The sequence below is a fragment of the Pseudophryne corroboree genome, chromosome 7 (assembly GCF_028390025.1).
Source record: "Pseudophryne corroboree isolate aPseCor3 chromosome 7, aPseCor3.hap2, whole genome shotgun sequence".
Taxonomy (NCBI): Eukaryota; Metazoa; Chordata; class Amphibia; order Anura; family Myobatrachidae; genus Pseudophryne; species Pseudophryne corroboree.
Genome location: NC_086450.1, coordinates 397,289,058 through 397,311,881, shown reverse-complemented (window position 1 = coordinate 397,311,881; position 22,824 = coordinate 397,289,058).

Here is a 22,824-nt window from a genome sequence, read left to right as displayed (position 1 = left end):
CTATGGAGCCTCCCAAAGATTATGCTAAGCAGAGAGACTTTTCTCAAAGAATATTCTGTGTATGTAGTATTGATGTTGAACTTTATCAAAATCAATTACAATAATAAACACAGTGCAACATCCAACTATGTATTGAGACTGTTAACACTACCAGGTGGAAAATGACAAATACTACAAACACCAGTTCAACCTGGGATTCGAACCAGTGAAACTACAATCACCATCTGCATTGTAGGCGGGATGCTTAACCACTGGGCTATGGAGCCTCCCAAAGATTATGCTAAGCAGAGAGACTTTTCTCAAAGAATATTCTGTGTATGTAGTATTGATGTTGAACTTTATCAAAATCAATTACAATAATAAACACAGTGCAACATCCAACTATGTATTGAGACTGTTAACACTACCAGGTGGAAAATGACAAATACTACAAACACCAGTTGAACCTGGGATTCGAACCAGTGACCCTGCAATCACCATCTGCATTGTAGGCGGGATGCTTAACCACTGGGCTATGGAGCCTCCCAAAGATTATGCTAAGCAGAGAGACTTTTCTCAAAGAATATTCTGTGTATGTAGTATTGATGTTGAACTTTATCAAAATCAATTACAATAATAAACACAGTGCAACATCCAACTATGTATTGAGACTGTTAACACTATCAGGTGGAAAATGACAAATACTACAAACACCAGTTGAACCTGGGATTCGAACCAGTGAAACTACAATCACCATCTGCATTGTAGGCGGGATGCTTAACCACTGGGCTACGGAGCCTCCCAAAGATTATGCTAAGCAGAGAGACTTTTCTCAAAGAATATTCTGTGTATGTAGTATTGATGTTGAACTTTATCAAAATCAATTACAATAATAAACACAGTGCAACATCCAACTATGTATTGAGACTGTTAACACTATCAGGTGGAAAATGACAAATACTACAAACACCAGTTGAACCTTGGATTCAAACCAGTGACCCTGCAATCACCATCTGCATTGTTGGCGGGATACTTAACCACTGGGCTATGGAGCCTCCCAAAGATTATGCTAAGCAGAGAGACTTTTCTCAAAGAATATTCTGTGTATGTAGTATTGATGTTGAACTTTATCAAAATCAATTACAATAATAAACACAGTGCAACATCCAACTATGTATTGAGACTGTTAACACTACCAGGTGGAAAATGACAAATACTACAAACACCAGTTGAACCTGGGATTTGAACCAGGGAACCTGCAATCACCATCTGCATTGTAGGCGGGATGCTTAACCACTGGGATATGGAGCCTCCCAAAGATTATGCTAAGCAGAGAGACTTTTCTCAAAGAATATTCTGTGTATGTAGTATTGATGTTGAACTTTATCAAAATCAATTACAATAATAAACACAGTGCAACATCCAACTATGTATTGAGACTGTTAACACTATCAGGTGGAAAATGACAAATACTACAAACACCAGTTGAACCTGGGTTTCGAACCAGTGAAACTACAATCACCATCTGCATTGTAGGCGGGATGCTTAACCACTGGGCTACGGAGCCTCCCAAAGATTATGCTAAGCAGAGAGACTTTTCTCAAAGAATATTCTGTGTATGTAGTATTGATGTTGAACTTTATCAAAATCAATTACAATAATAAACACAGTGCAACATCCAACTATGTATTGAGACTGTTAACACTATCAGGTGGAAAATGACAAATACTACAAACACCAGTTGAACCTTGGATTCGAACCAGTGACCCTGCAATCACCATCTGCATTGTTGGCGGGATACTTAACCACTGGGCTATGGAGCCTCCCAAAGATTATGCTAAGCAGAGAGACTTTTCTCAAAGAATATTCTGTGTATGTAGTATTGATGTTGAACTTTATCAAAATCAATTACAATAATAAACACAGTGCAACATCCAACTATGTATTGAGACTGTTAACACTACCAGGTGGAAAATGACAAATACTACAAACACCAGTTGAACCTGGGATTTGAACCAGGGAACCTGCAATCACCATCTGCATTGTAGGCGGGATGCTTAACCACTGGGATATGGAGCCTCCCAAAGATTATGCTAAGCAGAGAGACTTTTCTCAAAGAATATTCTGTGTATGTAGTATTGATGTTGAACTTTATCAAAATCAATTACAATAATAAACACAGTGCAACATCCAACTATGTATTGAGACTGTTAACACTATCAGGTGGAAAATGACAAATACTACAAACACCAGTTGAACCTGGGATTCGAACCAGTGAAACTACAATCACCATCTGCATTGTAGGCGGGATGCTTAACCACTGGGCTACGGAGCCTCCCAAAGATTATGCTAAGCAGAGAGACTTTTCTCAAAGAATATTCTGTGTATGTAGTATTGATGTTGAACTTTATCAAAATCAATTACAATAATAAACACAGTGCAACATCCAACTATGTATTGAGACTGTTAACACTATCAGGTGGAAAATGACAAATACTACAAACACCAGTTGAACCTTGGATTCGAACCAGTGACCCTGCAATCACCATCTGCATTGTTGGCGGGATACTTAACCACTGGGCTATGGAGCCTCCCAAAGATTATGCTAAGCAGAGAGACTTTTCTCAAAGAATATTCTGTGTATGTAGTATTGATGTTGAACTTTATCAAAATCAATTACAATAATAAACACAGTGCAACATCCAACTATGTATTGAGACTGTTAACACTACCAGGTGGAAAATGACAAATACTACAAACACCAGTTGAACCTAGGATTTGAACCAGGGAACCTGCAATCACCATCTGCATTGTAGGCGGGATGCTTAACCACTGGGATATGGAGCCTCCCAAAGATTATGCTAAGCAGAGAGACTTTTCTCAAAGAATATTCTGTGTATGTAGTAATGATGTTGAACTTTATCAAAATCAATTACAATAATAAACACAGTGCAACATCCAGCTATGTATTGAGACTGTTAACACTATCAGGTGGAAAATGACAAATACTACAAACACCAGTTGAACCTGGGATTTGAACCAGTGACCCTGCAATCACCATCTGCATTGTAGGCAGGATGCTTAACCACTGGGCTATGGAGCCTCCCAAAGATTATGCTAAGCAGAGAGACTTTTCTCAAAGAATATTCTGTGTATGTAGTATTGATGTTGAACTTTATCAAAATCAATTACAATAATAAACACAGTGCAACATCCAACTATGTATTGAGACTGTTAACACTACCAGGTGGAAAATGACAAATACTACAAACACCAGTTGAACCTGGGATTCGAACCAGTGAAACTACAATCACCATCTGCATTGTAGGCGGGATGCTTAACCACTGGGCTACGGAGCCTCCCAAAGATTATGCTAAGCAGAGAGACTTTTCTCAAAGAATATTCTGTGTATGTAGTATTGATGTTGAACTTTATCAAAATCAATTACAATAATAAACACAGTGCAACATCCAACTATGTATTGAGACTGTTAACACTATCAGGTGGAAAATGACAAATACTACAAACACCAGTTGAACCTTGGATTCGAACCAGTGACCCTGCAATCACCATCTGCATTGTAGGCAGGATGCTTAACCACTGGGCTATGGAGCCTCCCAAAGATTATGCTAAGCAGAGAGACTTTTCTCAAAGAATATTCTGTGTATGTAGTATTGATGTTGAACTTTATCAAAATCAATTACAATAATAAACACAGTGCAACATCCAACTATGTATTGAGACTGTTAACACTACCAGGTGGAAAATGACAAATACTACAAACACCAGTTCAACCTGGGATTCGAACCAGTGAAACTACAATCACCATCTGCATTGTAGGCGGGATGCTTAACCACTGGGCTACGGAGCCTCCCAAAGATTATGCTAAGCAGAGAGACTTTTCTCAAAGAATATTCTGTGTATGTAGTATTGATGTTGAACTTTATCAAAATCAATTACAATAATAAACACAGTGCAACATCCAACTATGTATTGAGACTGTTAACACTATCAGGTGGAAAATGACAAATACTACAAACACCAGTTGAACCTTGGATTCGAACCAGTGACCCTGCAATCACCATCTGCATTGTTGGCGGGATACTTAACCACTGGGCTATGGAGCCTCCCAAAGATTATGCTAAGCAGAGAGACTTTTCTCAAAGAATATTCTGTGTATGTAGTATTGATGTTGAACTTTATCAAAATCAATTACAATAATAAACACAGTGCAACATCCAACTATGTATTGAGACTGTTAACACTATCAGGTGGAAAATGACAAATACTACAAACACCAGTTGAACCTGGGATTCGAACCAGTGATCCTGCAATCACCATCTGCATTGTAGGCGGGATGCTTAGCCACTGGGCTATGGAGCCTCCCAAAGATTATGCTAAACAGAGAGACTTTTCTCAAAGAATATTCTGTGTATGTAGTATTGATGTTGAACTTTATCAAAATCAATTACAATAATAAACACAGTGCAACATCCAACTATGTATTGAGACTGTTAACACTATCAGGTGGAAAATGACAAATACTACAAACACCAGTTGAACCTGGGATTCGAACCAGTGAAACTACAATCACCATCTGCATTGTAGGCGGGATGCTTAACCACTGGGCTACGGAGCCTCCCAAAGATTATGCTAAGCAGAGAGACTTTTCTCAAAGAATATTCTGTGTATGTAGTATTGATGTTGAACTTTATCAAAATCAATTACAATAATAAACACAGTGCAACATCCAACTATGTATTGAGACTGTTAACACTATCAGGTGGAAAATGACAAATACTACAAACACCAGTTGAACCTTGGATTTGAACCAGTGACCCTGCAATCACCATCTGCATTGTTGGCGGGATACTTAACCACTGGGCTATGGAGCCTCCCAAAGATTATGCTAAGCAGAGAGACTTTTCTCAAAGAATATTCTGTGTATGTAGTATTGATGTTGAACTTTATCAAAATCAATTACAATAATAAACACAGTGCAACATCCAACTATGTATTGAGACTGTTAACACTACCAGGTGGAAAATGACAAATACTACAAACACCAGTTGAACCTGGGACTTGAACCAGGGAACCTGCAATCACCATCTGCATTGTAGGCGGGATGCTTAACCACTGGGATATGGAGCCTCCCAAAGATTATGCTAAGCAGAGAGACTTTTCTCAAAGAATATTCTGTGTATGTAGTATTGATGTTGAACTTTATCAAAATCAATTACAATAATAAACACAGTGCAACATCCAGCTATGTATTGAGACTGTTAACACTATAAGGTGGAAAATGACAAATACTACAAACACCAGTTGAACCTGGGATTTGAACCAGTGACCCTGCAATCACCATCTGCATTGTAGGCAGGATGCTTAACCACTGGGCTATGGAGCCTCCCAAAGATTATGCTAAGCAGAGAGACTTTTCTCAAAGAATATTCTGTGTATGTAGTATTGATGTTGAACTTTATCAAAATCAATTACAATAATAAACACAGTGCAACATCCAACTATGTATTGAGACTGTTAACACTACCAGGTGGAAAATGACAAATACTACAAACACCAGTTGAACCTGGGATTCGAACCAGTGAAACTACAATCACCATCTGCATTGTAGGCGGGATGCTTAACCACTGGGCTACGGAGCCTCCCAAAGATTATGCTAAGCAGAGAGACTTTTCTCAAAGAATATTCTGTGTATGTAGTATTGATGTTGAACTTTATCAAAATCAATTACAATAATAAACACAGTGCAACATCCAACTATGTATTGAGACTGTTAACACTATCAGGTGGAAAATGACAAATACTACAAACACCAGTTGAACCTTGGATTCGAACCAGTGACCCTGCAATCACCATCTGCATTGTTGGCGGGATACTTAACCACTGGGCTATGGAGCCTCCCAAAGATTATGCTAAGCAGAGAGACTTTTCTCAAAGAATATTCTGTGTATGTAGTATTGATGTTGAACTTTATCAAAATCAATTACAATAATAAACACAGTGCAACATCCAACTATGTATTGAGACTGTTAACACTACCAGGTGGAAAATGACAAATACTACAAACACCAGTTGAACCTGGGATTTGAACCAGGGAACCTGCAATCACCATCTGCATTGTAGGCAGGATGCTTAACCACTGGGATATGGAGCCTCCCAAAGATTATGCTAAGCAGAGAGACTTTTCTCAAAGAATATTCTGTGTATGTAGTATTGATGTTGAACTTTATCAAAATCAATTACAATAATAAACACAGTGCAACATCCAGCTATGTATTGAGACTGTTAACACTATCAGGTGGAAAATGACAAATACTACAAACACCAGTTGAACCTGGGATTTGAACCAGTGACCCTGCAATCACCATCTGCATTGTAGGCAGGATGCTTAACCACTGGGCTATGGAGCCTCCCAAAGATTATGCTAAGCAGAGAGACTTTTCTCAAAGAATATTCTGTGTATGTAGTATTGATGTTGAACTTTATCAAAATCAATTACAATAATAAACACAGTGCAACATCCAACTATGTATTGAGACTGTTAACACTACCAGGTGGAAAATGACAAATACTACAAACACCAGTAGAACCTGGGATTTGAACCAGTGAAACTACAATCACCATCTGCATTGTAGGCGGGATGCTTAACCACTGGGCTACGGAGCCTCCCAAAGATTATGCTAAGCAGAGAGACTTTTCTCAAAGAATATTCTGTGTATGTAGTATTGATGTTGAACTTTATCAAAATCAATTACAATAATAAACACAGTGCAACATCCAACTATGTATTGAGACTGTTAACACTATCAGGTGGAAAATGACAAATACTACAAACACCAGTTGAACCTGGGATTTGAACCAGTGAAACTACAATCACCATCTGCATTGTAGGCGGGATGCTTAACCACTGGGATATGGAGCCTCCCAAAGATTATGCTAAGCAGAGAGACTTTTCTCAAAGAATATTCTGTGTATGTAGTATTGATGTTGAACTTTCTCAAAATCAATTACAATAATAAACACAGTGCAACATCCAACTATGTATTGAGACTGTTAACACTATCAGGTGGAAAATGACAAATACTACAAACACCAGTTGAACCTGGGATTCGAACCAGTGATGCTGCAATCACCATCCGCATTGTAGGCGGGATGCTTAACCACTGGGCTATGGAGCCTCCCAAAGATTATGCTAAGCAGAGAGACTTTTCTCAAAGAATATTCTGTGTATGTAGTATTGATGTTGAACTTTATCAAAATCAATTACAATAATAAACACAGTGCAACATCCAACTATGTATTGAGACTGTTAACACTATCAGGTGGAAAATGACAAATACTACAAACACCAGTTGAACCTTGGATTCGAACCAGTGACCCTGCAATCACCATCTGCATTGTTGGCGGGATACTTAACCACTGGGCTATGGAGCCTCCCAAAGATTATGCTAAGCAGAGAGACTTTTCTCAAAGAATATTCTGTGTATGTAGTATTGATGTTGAACTTTATCAAAATCAATTACAATAATAAACACAGTGCAACATCCAACTATGTATTGAGACTGTTAACACTATCAGGTGGAAAATGACAAATACTACAAACACCAGTTGAACCTGGGATTCGAACCAGTGATCCTGCAATCACCATCTGCATTGTAGGCGAGATGCTTAGCCACTGGGCTATGGAGCCTCCCAAAGATTATGCTAAACAGAGAGACTTTTCTCAAAGAATATTCTGTGTATGTAGTATTGATGTTGAACTTTATCAAAATCAATTACAATAATAAACACAGTGCAACATCCAACTATGTATTGAGACTGTTAACACTATCAGGTGGAAAATGACAAATACTACAAACACCAGTTGAACCTGGGATTCGAACCAGTGAAACTACAATCACCATCTGCATTGTAGGCGGGATGCTTAACCACTGGGCTACGGAGCCTCCCAAAGATTATGCTAAGCAGAGAGACTTTTCTCAAAGAATATTCTGTGTATGTAGTATTGATGTTGAACTTTATCAAAATCAATTACAATAATAAACACAGTGCAACATCCAACTATGTATTGAGACTGTTAACACTATCAGGTGGAAAATGACAAATACTACAAACACCAGTTGAACCTTGGATTCGAACCAGTGACCCTGCAATCACCATCTGCATTGTTGGCGGGATACTTAACCACTGGGCTATGGAGCCTCCCAAAGATTATGCTAAACAGAGAGACTTTTCTCAAAGAATATTCTGTGTATGTAGTATTGATGTTGAACTTTATCAAAATCAATTACAATAATAAACACAGTGCAACATCCAACTATGTATTGAGACTGTTAACACTACCAGGTGGAAAATGACAAATACTACAAACACCAGTTGAACCTGGGACTTGAACCAGGGAACCTGCAATCACCATCTGCATTGTAGGCGGGATGCTTAACCACTGGGATATGGAGCCTCCCAAAGATTATGCTAAGCAGAGAGACTTTTCTCAAAGAATATTCTGTGTATGTAGTATTGATGTTGAACTTTATCAAAATCAATTACAATAATAAACACAGTGCAACATCCAGCTATGTATTGAGACTGTTAACACTATCAGGTGGAAAATGACAAATACTACAAACACCAGTTGAACCTGGGATTTGAACCAGTGACCCTGCAATCACCATCTGCATTGTAGGCAGGATGCTTAACCACTGGGCTATGGAGCCTCCCAAAGATTATGCTAAGCAGAGAGACTTTTCTCAAAGAATATTCTGTGTATGTAGTATTGATGTTGAACTTTATCAAAATCAATTACAATAATAAACACAGTGCAACATCCAACTATGTATTGAGACTGTTAACACTACCAGGTGGAAAATGACAAATACTACAAACACCAGTTGAACCTGGGATTCGAACCAGTGAAACTACAATCACCATCTGCATTGTAGGCGGGATGCTTAACCACTGGGCTACGGAGCCTCCCAAAGATTATGCTAAGCAGAGAGACTTTTCTCAAAGAATATTCTGTGTATGTAGTATTGATGTTGAACTTTATCAAAATCAATTACAATAATAAACACAGTGCAACATCCAACTATGTATTGAGACTGTTAACACTACCAGGTGGAAAATGACAAATACTACAAACACCAGTTGAACCTGGGATTTGAACCAGGGAACCTGCAATCACCATCTGCATTGTAGGCAGGATGCTTAACCACTGGGATATGGAGCCTCCCAAAGATTATGCTAAGCAGAGAGACTTTTCTCAAAGAATATTCTGTGTATGTAGTATTGATGTTGAACTTTATCAAAATCAATTACAATAATAAACACAGTGCAACATCCAGCTATGTATTGAGACTGTTAACACTATCAGGTGGAAAATGACAAATACTACAAACACCAGTTGAACCTGGGATTTGAACCAGTGACCCTGCAATCACCATCTGCATTGTAGGCAGGATGCTTAACCACTGGGCTATGGAGCCTCCCAAAGATTATGCTAAGCAGAGAGACTTTTCTCAAAGAATATTCTGTGTATGTAGTATTGATGTTGAACTTTATCAAAATCAATTACAATAATAAACACAGTGCAACATCCAACTATGTATTGAGACTGTTAACACTACCAGGTGGAAAATGACAAATACTACAAACACCAGTAGAACCTGGGATTCGAACCAGTGAAACTACAATCACCATCTGCATTGTAGGCGGGATGCTTAACCACTGGGCTACGGAGCCTCCCAAAGATTATGCTAAGCAGAGAGACTTTTCTCAAAGAATATTCTGTGTATGTAGTATTGATGTTGAACTTTATCAAAATCAATTACAATAATAAACACAGTGCAACATCCAACTATGTATTGAGACTGTTAACACTATCAGGTGGAAAATGACAAATACTACAAACACCAGTTGAACCTTGGATTCGAACCAGTGACCCTGCAATCACCATCTGCATTGTAGGCAGGATGCTTAACCACTGGGCTATGGAGCCTCCCAAAGATTATGCTAAGCAGAGAGACTTTTCTCAAAGAATATTCTGTGTATGTAGTATTGATGTTGAACTTTATCAAAATCAATTACAATAATAAACACAGTGCAACATCCAACTATGTATTGAGACTGTTAACACTACCAGGTGGAAAATGACAAATACTACAAACACCAGTTGAACCTGGGATTACGAACCAGTGAAACTACAATCACCATCTGCATTGTAGGCGGGATGCTTAACCACTGGGCTACGGAGCCTCCCAAAGATTATGCTAAGCAGAGAGACTTTTCTCAAAGAATATTCTGTGTATGTAGTATTGATGTTGAACTTTATCAAAATCAATTACAATAATAAACACAGTGCAACATCCAACTATGTATTGAGACTGTTAACACTATCAGGTGGAAAATGACAAATACTACAAACACCAGTTGAACCTTGGATTCGAACCAGTGACCCTGCAATCACCATCTGCATTGTTGGCGGGATACTTAACCACTGGGCTATGGAGCCTCCCAAAGATTATGCTAAGCAGAGAGACTTTTCTCAAAGAATATTCTGTGTATGTAGTATTGATGTTGAACTTTATCAAAATCAATTACAATAATAAACACAGTGCAACATCCAACTATGTATTGAGACTGTTAACACTACCAGGTGGAAAATGACAAATACTACAAACACCAGTTGAACCTGGGATTTGAACCAGGGAACCTGCAATCACCATCTGCATTGTAGGCGGGATGCTTAACCACTGGGATATGGAGCCTCCCAAAGATTATGCTAAGCAGAGAGACTTTTCTCAAAGAATATTCTGTGTATGTAGTATTGATGTTGAACTTTATCAAAATCAATTACAATAATAAACACAGTGCAACATCCAGCTATGTATTGAGACTGTTAACACTATCAGGTGGAAAATGACAAATACTACAAACACCAGTTGAACCTGGGATTTGAACCAGTGACCCTGCAATCACCACCTGCATTGTAGGCAGGATGCTTAACCACTGGGCTATGGAGCCTCCCAAAGATTATGCGAAGCAGAGAGACTTTTCTCAAAGAATATTCTGTGTATGTAGTATTGATGTTGAACTTTATCAAAATCAATTACAATAATAAACACAGTGCAACATCCAACTATGTATTGAGACTGTTAACACTATCAGGTGGAAAATGACAAATACTACAAACACCAGTTGAACCTGGGATTCGAACCAGTGAAACTACAATCACCATCTGCATTGTAGGCGGGATGCTTAACCACTGGGCTACGGAGCCTCCCAAAGATTATGCTAAGCAGAGAGCCTTTTCTCAAAGAATATTCTGTGTATGTAGTATTGATGTTGAACTTTATCAAAATCAATTACAATAATAAACACAGTGCGACATCCAACTATGTATTGAGACTGTTAACACTATCAGATGGAAAATGACAAATACTACAAACACCAGTTGAACCTGGGATTCGAACCAGTGACCCTGCAATCACCATCTGCATTGTAGGCGGGATACTTAACCACTGGGATATGGAGCCTCCCAAAGATTATGCTAAGCAGAGAGACTTTTCTCAAAGAATATTCTGTGTATGTAGTATTGATGTTGAACTTTATCAAAATCAATTACAATAATAAACACAGTGCAACATCCAACTATGTATTGAGACTGTTAACACTACCAGGTGGAAAATGACAAATACTACAAACACCAGTTGAACCTGGGATTATAGGCGGGATACTTAACCACTGGGCTATGGAGCCTCCCAAAGATTATGCTAAGCAGAGAGACTTTTCTCAAAGAATATTCTGTGTATGTAGTATTGATGTTGAACTTTATCAAAATCAATTACAATAATAAACACAGTGCAACATCCAACTATGTATTGAGAGTGTTAACACTACCAGGTGGAAAGTGACAAATACTACAAACACCAGTTGAACCTGGGATTCGAGCCGGTGACCCTGCAATCACCATCTGCATTGCAGGCGGGATGCTTAGCCACTGGGCTATGGAGCCTCCCAAAGATTATGCTAAGCAGAGAGACTTTTCTCAAAGAATATTCTGTGTATGTAGTATTGATGTTGAACTTTATCAAAATCAATTACAATAATAAACACAGTGCAACATCCAACTATGTATTGAGACTGTTAACACTACCAGGTGGAAAATGACAAATACTACAAACACCAGTTGAACCTGGGATTTGAACCAGTGACCCTGCAATCACCATCTGCATTGTAGGCGGGATGCTTAACCACTGGGCTATGGAGCCTCCCAAAGATTATGCTAAGCAGAGAGACTTTTCTCAAAGAATATTCTGTGTATGTAGTATTGATGTTGAACTTTATCAAAATCAATTACAATAATAAACACAGTGCAACATCCAACTATGTATTGAGACTGTTAACACTATCAGGTGGAAAATGACAAATACTACAAACACCAGTTGAACCTGGGATTCGAACCAGTGATCCTGCAATCACCATCTGCATTGTAGGCGGGATGCTTAGCCACTGGGCTATGGAGCCTCCAAAAGATTATGCTAAGCAGAGAGACTTTTCTCAAATAATATTCTGTGTATGTAGTATTGATGTTGAACTTTATCAAAATCAATTACAATAATAAACACAGTGCAACATCCAACTATGTATTGAGACTGTTAACACTATCAGGTGGAAAATGACAAATACTACAAACACCAGTTGAACCTGGGATTCGAACCAGTGAAACTACAATCACCATCTGCATTGTAGGCGGGATGCTTAACCACTGGGCTACGGAGCCTCCCAAAGATTATGCTAAGCAGAGAGACTTTTCTCAAAGAATATTCTGTGTATGTAGTATTGATGTTGAACTTTATCAAAATCAATTACAATAATAAACACAGTGCAACATCCAACTATGTATTGAGACTGTTAACACTACCAGGTGGAAAATGACAAATACTACAAACACCAGTTGAACCTGGGATTTGAACCAGTGACCCTGCAATCACCATCTGCATTGTAGGCGGGATGCTTAACCACTGGGCTATGGAGCCTCCCAAAGATTATGCTAAGCAGAGAGACTTTTCTCAAAGAATATTCTGTGTATGTAGTATTGATGTTGAACTTTATCAAAATCAATTACAATAATAAACACAGTGCAACATCCAACTATGTATTGAGACTGTTAACACTATCAGGTGGAAAATGACAAATACTACAAACACCAGTTGAACCTGGGATTCGAACCAGTGACCCTGCAATCACCATCTGCATTGTAGGCAGGATGCTTAACCACTGGGCTATGGAGCTTCCCAAAGATTATGCTAAGCAGAGAGACTTTTCTCAAAGAATATTCTGTGTATGTAGTATTGATGTTGAACTTTATCAAAATCAATTACAATAATAAACACAGTGCAACATCCAACTATGTATTGAGACTGTTAACACTACCAGGTGGAAAATGACAAATACCAGTTGAACCTGGGATTTGAACCAGTGAAACTACAATCACCATCTGCATTGTAGGCGGGATGCTTAACCACTGGGCTACGGAGCCTCCCAAAGATTATGCTAAGCAGAGAGACTTTTCTCAAAGAATATTCTGTGTATGTAGTATTGATGTTGAACTTTATCAAAATCAATTACAATAATAAACACAGTGCAACATCCAACTATGTATTGAGACTGTTAACACAATCAGGTGGAAAATGACAAATACTACAAACACCAGTTGAACCTTGGATTTGAACCAGTGACCCTGCAATCACCATCTGCATTGTTGGCGGGATACTTAACCACTGGGCTATGGAGCCTCCCAAAGATTATGCTAAGCAGAGAGACTTTTCTCAAAGAATATTCTGTGTATGTAGTATTGATGTTGAACTTTATCAAAATCAATTACAATAATAAACACAGTGCAACATCCAACTATGTATTGAGACTGTTAACACTACCAGGTGGAAAATGACAAATACTACAAACACCAGTTGAACCTGGGATTTGAACCAGGGAACCTGCAATCACCATCTGCATTGTAGGCGGGATGCTTAACCACTGGGATATGGAGCCTCCCAAAGATTATGCTAAGCAGAGAGACTTTTCTCAAAGAATATTCTGTGTATGTAGTATTGATGTTGAACTTTATCAAAATCAATTACAATAATAAACACAGTGCAACATCCAGCTATGTATTGAGACTGTTAACACTATCAGGTGGAAAATGACAAATACTACAAACACCAGTTGAACCTGGGATTTGAACCAGTGACCCTGCAATCACCATCTGCATTGTAGGCAGGATGCTTAACCACTGGGCTATGGAGCCTCCCAAAGATTATGCTAAGCAGAGAGACTTTTCTCAAAGAATATTCTGTGTATGTAGTATTGATGTTGAACTTTATCAAAATCAATTACAATAATAAACACAGTGCAACATCCAACTATGTATTGAGACTGTTAACACTACCAGGTGGAAAATGACAAATACTACAAACACCAGTTGAACCTGGGATTTGAACCAGTGAAACTACAATCACCATCTGCATTGTAGGCGGGATGCTTAACCACTGGGCTATGGAGCCTCCCAAAGATTATGCTAAGCAGAGAGACTTTTCTCAAAGAATATTCTGTGTATGTAGTATTGATGTTGAACTTTATCAAAATCAATTACAATAATAAACACAGTGCAACATCCAACTATGTATTGAGACTGTTAACACTACCAGGTGGAAAGTGACAAATACTACAAACACCAGTTGAACCTGGGATTCGAACCAGTGAAACTACAATCACCATCTGCATTGTAGGCGGGATGCTTAACCACTGGGCTATGGAGCCTCCCAAAGATTATGCTAAGCAGAGAGACTTTTCTCAAAGAATATTCTGTGTATGTAGTATTGATGTTGAACTTTATCAAAATCAATTACAATAATAAACACAGTGCAACATCCAACTATGTATTGAGACTGTTAACACTATCAGGTGGAAAATGACAAATACTACAAACACCAGTTGAACCTGGGATTTGAACCAGTGATCCTGCAATCACCATCTGCATTGTAGGCGGGATGCTTAACCACTGGGCTATGGAGCTACCCAAAGATTATGCTAAGCAGAGAGACTTTTCTCAAAGAATATTCTGTGTATGTAGTATTGATGTTGAACTTTATCAAAATCAATTACAATAATAAACACAGTGCAACATCCAACTATGTATTGAGACTGTTAACACTATCAGGTGGAAAATGACAAATACTACAAACACCAGTTGAACCTGGGATTCGAACCAGTGAAACTACAATCACCATCTGCATTGTAGGCGGGATGCTTAACCACTGGGCTACGGAGCCTCCCAAAGATTATGCTAAGCAGAGAGACTTTTCTCAAAGAATATTCTGTGTATGTAGTATTGATGTTGAACTTTATCAAAATCAATTACAATAATAAACACAGTGCAACATCCAACTATGTATTGAGACTGTTAACACTACCAGGTGGAAAATGACAAATACTACAAACACCAGTTGAACCTGGGATTTGAACCAGTGACCCTGCAATCACCATCTGCATTGTAGGCGGGATGCTTAACCACTGGGCTATGGAGCCTCCCAAAGATTATGCTAAGCAGAGAGACTTTTCTCAAAGAATATTCTGTGTATGTAGTATTGATGTTGAACTTTATCAAAATCAATTACAATAATAAACACAGTGCAACATCCAACTATGTATTGAGACTGTTAACACTATCAGGTGGAAAATGACAAATACTACAAACACCAGTTGAACCTGGGATTCGAACCAGTGATCCTGCAATCACCATCTGCATTGTAGGCGGGATGCTTAGCCACTTGGCTATGGAGCCTCCCAAAGATTATGCTAAGCAGAGAGACTTTTCTCAAAGAATATTCTGTGTATGTAGTATTGATGTTGAACTTTATCAAAATCAATTACAATAATAAACACAGTGCAACATCCAACTATGTATTGAGACTGTTAACACTACCAGGTGGAAAATGACAAATACTACAAACACCAGTTGAACCTGGGATTCGAACCAGTGAAACTACAATCACCATCTGCATTGTAGGCGGGATGCTTAACCACTGGGCTACGGAGCCTCCCAAAGATTATGCTAAGCAGAGAGACTTTTCTCAAAGAATATTCTGTGTATGTAGTATTGATGTTGAACTTTATCAAAATCAATTACAATAATAAACACAGTGCAACATCCAACTATGTATTGAGACTGTTAACACTATCAGGTGGAAAATGACAAATACTACAAACACCAGTTGAACCCGGGATTCGAACCAGTGACCCTGCAATCACCATCTGCATTGTAGGCGGGATGCTTAACCACTGGGATATGGAGCCTCCCAAAGATTATGCTAAGCAGAGAGACTTTTCTCAAAGAATATTCTGTGTATGTAGTATTGATATTGAACTTTATCAAAATCAATTACAATAATAAACACAGTGCAACATCCAACTATGTATTGAGACTGTTAACACTACCAGGTGGAAAATGACAAATACTACAAACACCAGTTGAACCTGGGATTCGAACCAGTGAAACTACAATCACCATCTGCATTGTAGGCGGGATGCTTAACCACTGGGCTATGGAGCCTCCCAAAGATTATGCTAAGCAGAGAGACTTTTCTCAAAGAATATTCTGTGTATGTAGTATTGATGTTGAACTTTATCAAAATCAATTACAATAATAAACACAGTGCAACATCCAACTATGTATTGAGACTGTTAACACTACCAGGTGGAAAATGACAAATACTACAAACACTAGTTGAACCTGGGATTCGAACCAGTGACCCTGCAATCACCATCTGCATTGTAGGCGGGATGCTTAACCACTGGGCTATGGAGCCTCCCAAAGATTATGCTAAGCAGAGAGACTTTTCTCAAAGAATATTCTGTGTATGTAGTATTGATGTTGAACTTTATCAAAATCAATTACAATAATAAACACAGTGCAACATCCAACTATGTATTGAGACTGTTAACACTATCATGTGGAAAATGACAAATACTACAAACACCAGTTGAACCTGGGATTCGAGCCAGTGATCCTGCAATCACCATCTGCATTGTAGGCGGGATGCTTAACCACTGGGCTATGGAGCCTCCCAAAGATTATGCTAAGCAGAGAGACTTTTCTCAAAGAATATTCTGTGTATGTAGTATTGATGTTGAACTTTATCAAAATCAATTACAATAATAAACACAGTGCAACATCCAACTATGTATTGAGACTGTTAACACTACCAGGTGGAAAATGACAAATACTACAAACACCAGTTGAACCTGGGATTTGAACCAGTGAAACTACAATCACCATCTGCATTGTAGGCGGGATGCTTAACCACTGGGCTACGGAGCCTCCCAAAGATTATGCTAAGCAGAGAGACTTTTCTCAAAGAATATTCTGTGTATGTAGTATTGATGTTGAACTTTATCAAAATCAATTACAATAATAAACACAGTGCAACATCCAACTATGTATTGAGACTGTTAACACTATCAGGTGGAAAATGACAAATACTACAAACACCAGTTGAACCTTGGATTCGAACCAGTGACCCTGCAATCACCATCTGCATTGTTGGCGGGATACTTAACCACTGGGCTATGGAGCCTCCCAAAGATTATGCTAAGCAGAGAGACTTTTCTCAAAGAATATTCTGTGTATGTAGTATTGATGTTGAACTTTATCAAAATCAATTACAATAATAAACACAGTGCAACATCCAACTATGTATTGAGACTGTTAACACTACCAGGTGGAAAATGACAAATACTACAAACACCAGTTGAACCTGGGATTTGAACCAGGGAACCTGCAATCACCATCTGCATTGTAGGCAGGATGCTTAACCACTGGGCTATGGAGCCTCCCAAAGATTATGCTAAGCAGAGAGACTTTTCTCAAAGAATATTCTGTGTATGTAGTATTGATGTTGAACTTTATCAAAATCAATTACAATAATAAACACAGTGCAACATCCAACTATGTATTGAGACTGTTAACACTACCAGGTGGAAAATGACAAATACTACAAACACCAGTTGAACCTGGGATTTGAACCATTGACCCTGCAATCACCATTTGCATTGTAGGCGGGATACTTAACCACTGGGCTATGGAGCCTCCCAAAGATTATGCTAAGCAGAGAGACTTTTCTCAAAGAATATTCTGTGTATGTAGTATTGATGTTGAACTTTATCAAAATCAATTACAATAATAAACAGTGCAACATCCAACTATGTATTGAGACTGTTAACACTACCAGGTGGAAAGTGACAAATACTACAAACACCAGTTGACCCTGGGATTTGAACCGGTGACCCTGCAATCACCATCTGCATTGTAGGCGGGATGCTTAACCACTGGGCTATGGAGCCTCCCAAAGATTATGCTAAGCAGAGAGACTTTTCTCAAAGAATATTCTGTGTATGTAGTATTGATGTTGAACTTTATCAAAATCAATTACAATAATAAACACAGTGCAACATCCAACTATGTATTGAGACTGTTAACACTACCAGGTGGAAAATGACAAATACTACAAACACCAGTTAAACCTGGGATTTGAACCAGGGAACGTGCAATCACCATCTGCATTGTAGGCGGGATGCTTAACCACTGGGATATGGAGCCTCCCAAAGATTATGCTAAGCAGAGAGACTTTTCTCAAAGAATATTCTGTGTATGTAGTATTGATGTTGAACTTTATCAAAATCAATTACAATAATAAACACAGTGCAACATCCAGCTATGTATTGAGACTGTTAACACTATCAGGTGGAAAATGACAAATACTACAAACACCAGTTGAACCTGGGATTTGAACCAGTGACCCTGCAATCACCATCTGCATTGTAGGCAGGATGCTTAACCACTGGGCTATGGGGCCTCCCAAAGATTATGCTAAGCAGAGAGACTTTTCTCAAAGAATATTCTGTGTATGTAGTATTGATGTTGAACTTTATCAAAATCAATTACAATAATAAACACAGTGCAACATCCAACTATGTATTGAGACTGTTAACACTACCAGGTGGAAAATGACAAATACTACAAACACCAGTTGAACCTGGGATTCGAACCAGTGACCCTGCAATCACCATTTGCATTGTAGGCGGGATACTTAACCACTGGGCTATGGAGCCTCCCAAAGATTATGCTAAGCAGAGAGACTTTTCTCAAAGAATATTCTGTGTATGTAGTATTGATGTTGAACTTTATCAAAATCAATTACAATAATAAACAGTGCAACATCCAACTATGTATTGAGACTGTTAACACTACCAGGTGGAAAGTGACAAATACTACAAACACCAGTTGAACCTGGGATTTGAACCGGTGACCCTGCAATCACCATCTGCATTGTAGGCGGGATGCTTAACCACTGGGCTATGGAGCCTCCCAAAGATTATGCTAAGCAGAGAGACTTTTCTCAAAGAATATTCTGTGTATGTAGTATTGATGTTGAACTTTATCAAAATCAATTACAATAATAAACACAGTGCAACATCCAACTATGTATTGAGACTGTTATCACTACCAGGTGGAAAATGACAAATACTACAAACACCAGTTAAACCTGGGATTTGAACCAGGGAACCTGCAATCACCATCTGCATTGTAGGCGGGATGCTTAACCACTGGGATATGGAGCCTCCCAAAGATTATGCTAAGCAGAGAGACTTTTCTCAAAGAATATTCTGTGTATGTAGTATTGATGTTGAACTTTATCAAAATCAATTACAATAATAAACACAGTGCAACATCCAGCTATGTATTGAGACTGTTAACACTATCAGGTGGAAAATGACAAATACTACAAACACCAGTTGAACCTGGGATTTGAACCAGTGACCCTGCAATCACCATCTGCATTGTAGGCAGGATGCTTAACCACTGGGCTATGGAGCCTCCCAAAGATTATGCTAAGCAGAGAGACTTTTCTCAAAGAATATTCTGTGTATGTAGTATTGATGTTGAACTTTATCAAAATCAATTACAATAATAAACACAGTGCAACATCCAACTATGTATTGAGACTGTTAACACTACCAGGTGGAAAGTGACAAATACTACAAACACCAGTTGAACCTGGGATTTGAACCGGTGACCCTGCAATCACCATCTGCATTGTAGGTGGGATGCTTAACCACTGGGCTATGGAGCCTCCCAAAGATTATGCTAAGCAGAGAGACTTTTCTCAAAGAATATTCTGTGTATGTAGTATTGATGTTGAACTTTATCAAAATCAATTACAATAATAAACACAGTGCAACATCCAACTATGTATTGAGACTGTTAACACTACCAGGTGGAAAATGACAAATACTACAAACACCAGTTGAACCTGGGATTTGAACCAGGGAACCTGCAATCACCATCTGCATTGTAGGCGGGATGCTTAACCACTGGGATATGGAGCCTCCCAAAGATTATGCTAAGCAGAGAGACTTTTCTCAAAGAATATTCTGTGTATGTAGTATTGATGTTGAACTTTATCAAAATCAATTACAATAATAAACACAGTGCAACATCCAACTATGTATTGAGACTGTTAACACTATCAGGTGGAAAATGACAAATACTACAAACACCAGTTGAACCTGGGATTCGAACCAGTGACCCTGCAATCACCATCTGCATTGTAGGCGGGATACTTAACCACTGGGCTATGGAGCCTCCCAAAGATTATGCTAAGCAGAGAGACTTTTCTCAAAGAATATTCTGTGTATGTAGTATTGATGTTGAACTTTATCAAAATCAATTACAATAATAAACACAGTGCAACATCCAACTATGTATTGAGACTGTTAACACTACCAGGTGGAAAATGACAAATACTACAAACACCAGTTAAACCTGGGATTTGAACCAGGGAACCTGCAATCACCATCTGCATTGTAGGCGGGATGCTTAACCACTGGGATATGGAGCCTCCCAAAGATTATGCTAAGCAGAGAGACTTTTCTCAAAGAATATTCTGTGTATGTAGTATTGATGTTGAACTTTATCAAAATCAATTACAATAATAAACACAGTGCAACATCCAGCTATGTATTGAGACTGTTAACACTATCAGGTGGAAAATGACAAATACTACAAACACCAGTTGAACCCGGGATTCAGAACCAGTGACCCTGCAATCACCATCTGCATTGTAGGCGGGATGCTTAACCACTGGGCTATGGAGCCTCCCAAAGATTATGCTAAGCAGAGAGACTTTTCTCAAAGAATATTCTGTGTATGTAGTATTGATGTTGAACTTTATCAAAATCAATTACAATAATAAACACAGTGCAACATCCAACTATGTATTGAGACTGTTAAAACTACCAGGTGGAAAGTGACAAATACTACAAACACCAGTTGAACCTGGGATTTGAACCGGTGACCCTGCAATCACCATCTGCATTGTAGGTGGGATGCTTAACCACTGGGCTATGGAGCCTCCCAAAGATTATGCTAAGCAGAGAGACTTTTCTCAAAGAATATTCTGTGTATGTAGTATTGATGTTGAACTTTATCAAAATCAATTACAATAATAAACACAGTGCAACATCCAGCTATGTATTGAGACTGTTAACACTATCAGGTGAAAAATGACAAATACTACAAACACCAGTTGAACCCGGGATTCGAACCAGTGACCCTGCAATCACCATCTGCATTGTAGGCGGGATGCTTAACCACTGGGCTATGGAGCCTCCCAAAGATTATGCTAAGCAGAGAGACTTTTCTCAAAGAATATTCTGTGTATGTAGTATTGATATTGAACTTTATCAAAATCAATTACAATAATAAACACAGTGCAACATCCAGCTATGTATTGAGACTGTTAACACTATCAGGTGGAAAATGACAAATACTACAAACACCAGTTGAACCCGGGATTCGAACCAGTGACCCTGCAATCACCATCTGCATTGTAGGCGGGATGCTTAACCACTGGGCTATGGAGCCTCCCAAAGATTATGCTAAGCAGAGAGACTTTTCTCAAAGAATATTCTGTGTATGTAGTATTGATGTTGAACTTTATCAAAATCAATTACAATAATAAACACAGTGCAACATCCAACTATGTATTGAGACTGTTAACACTACCAGGTGGAAAATGACAAATACTACAAACACCAGTTGAACCTGGGATTTGAACCAGGGAACCTGCAATCACCATCTGCATTGTAGGCGGGATGCTTAACCACTGGGATATGGAGCCTCCCAAAGATTATGCTAAGCAGAGAGACTTTTCTCAAAGAATATTCTGTGTATGTAGTATTGATGTTGAACTTTATCAAAATCAATTACAATAATAAACACAGTGCAACATCCAGCTATGTATTGAGACTGTTAACACTATCAGGTGGAAAATGACAAATACTACAAACACCAGTTGAACCTGGGATTTGAACCAGTGACCCTGCAATCACCATCTGCATTGTAGGCAGGATGCTTAACCACTGGGCTATGGAGCCTCCCAAAGATTATGCTAAGCAGAGAGACTTTTCTCAAAGAATATTCTGTGTATGTAGTATTGATGTTGAACTCCCAAAGATTATGCTAAGCAGAGAGACTTTGCTCAAAGAATATTCTGTGTATGTAGTATTGATGTTGAACTTTATCAAAATCAATTACAATAATAAACACAGTGCAACATCCAACTATGTATTGAGACTGTTAACACTACCAGGTGGAAAATGACAAATACTACAAACACCAGTTGAACCTGGGATTCGAACCAGTGACCCTGCAATCACCATCTGCATTGTAGGCAGGATACTTAACCACTGGGCTATGGAGCCTCC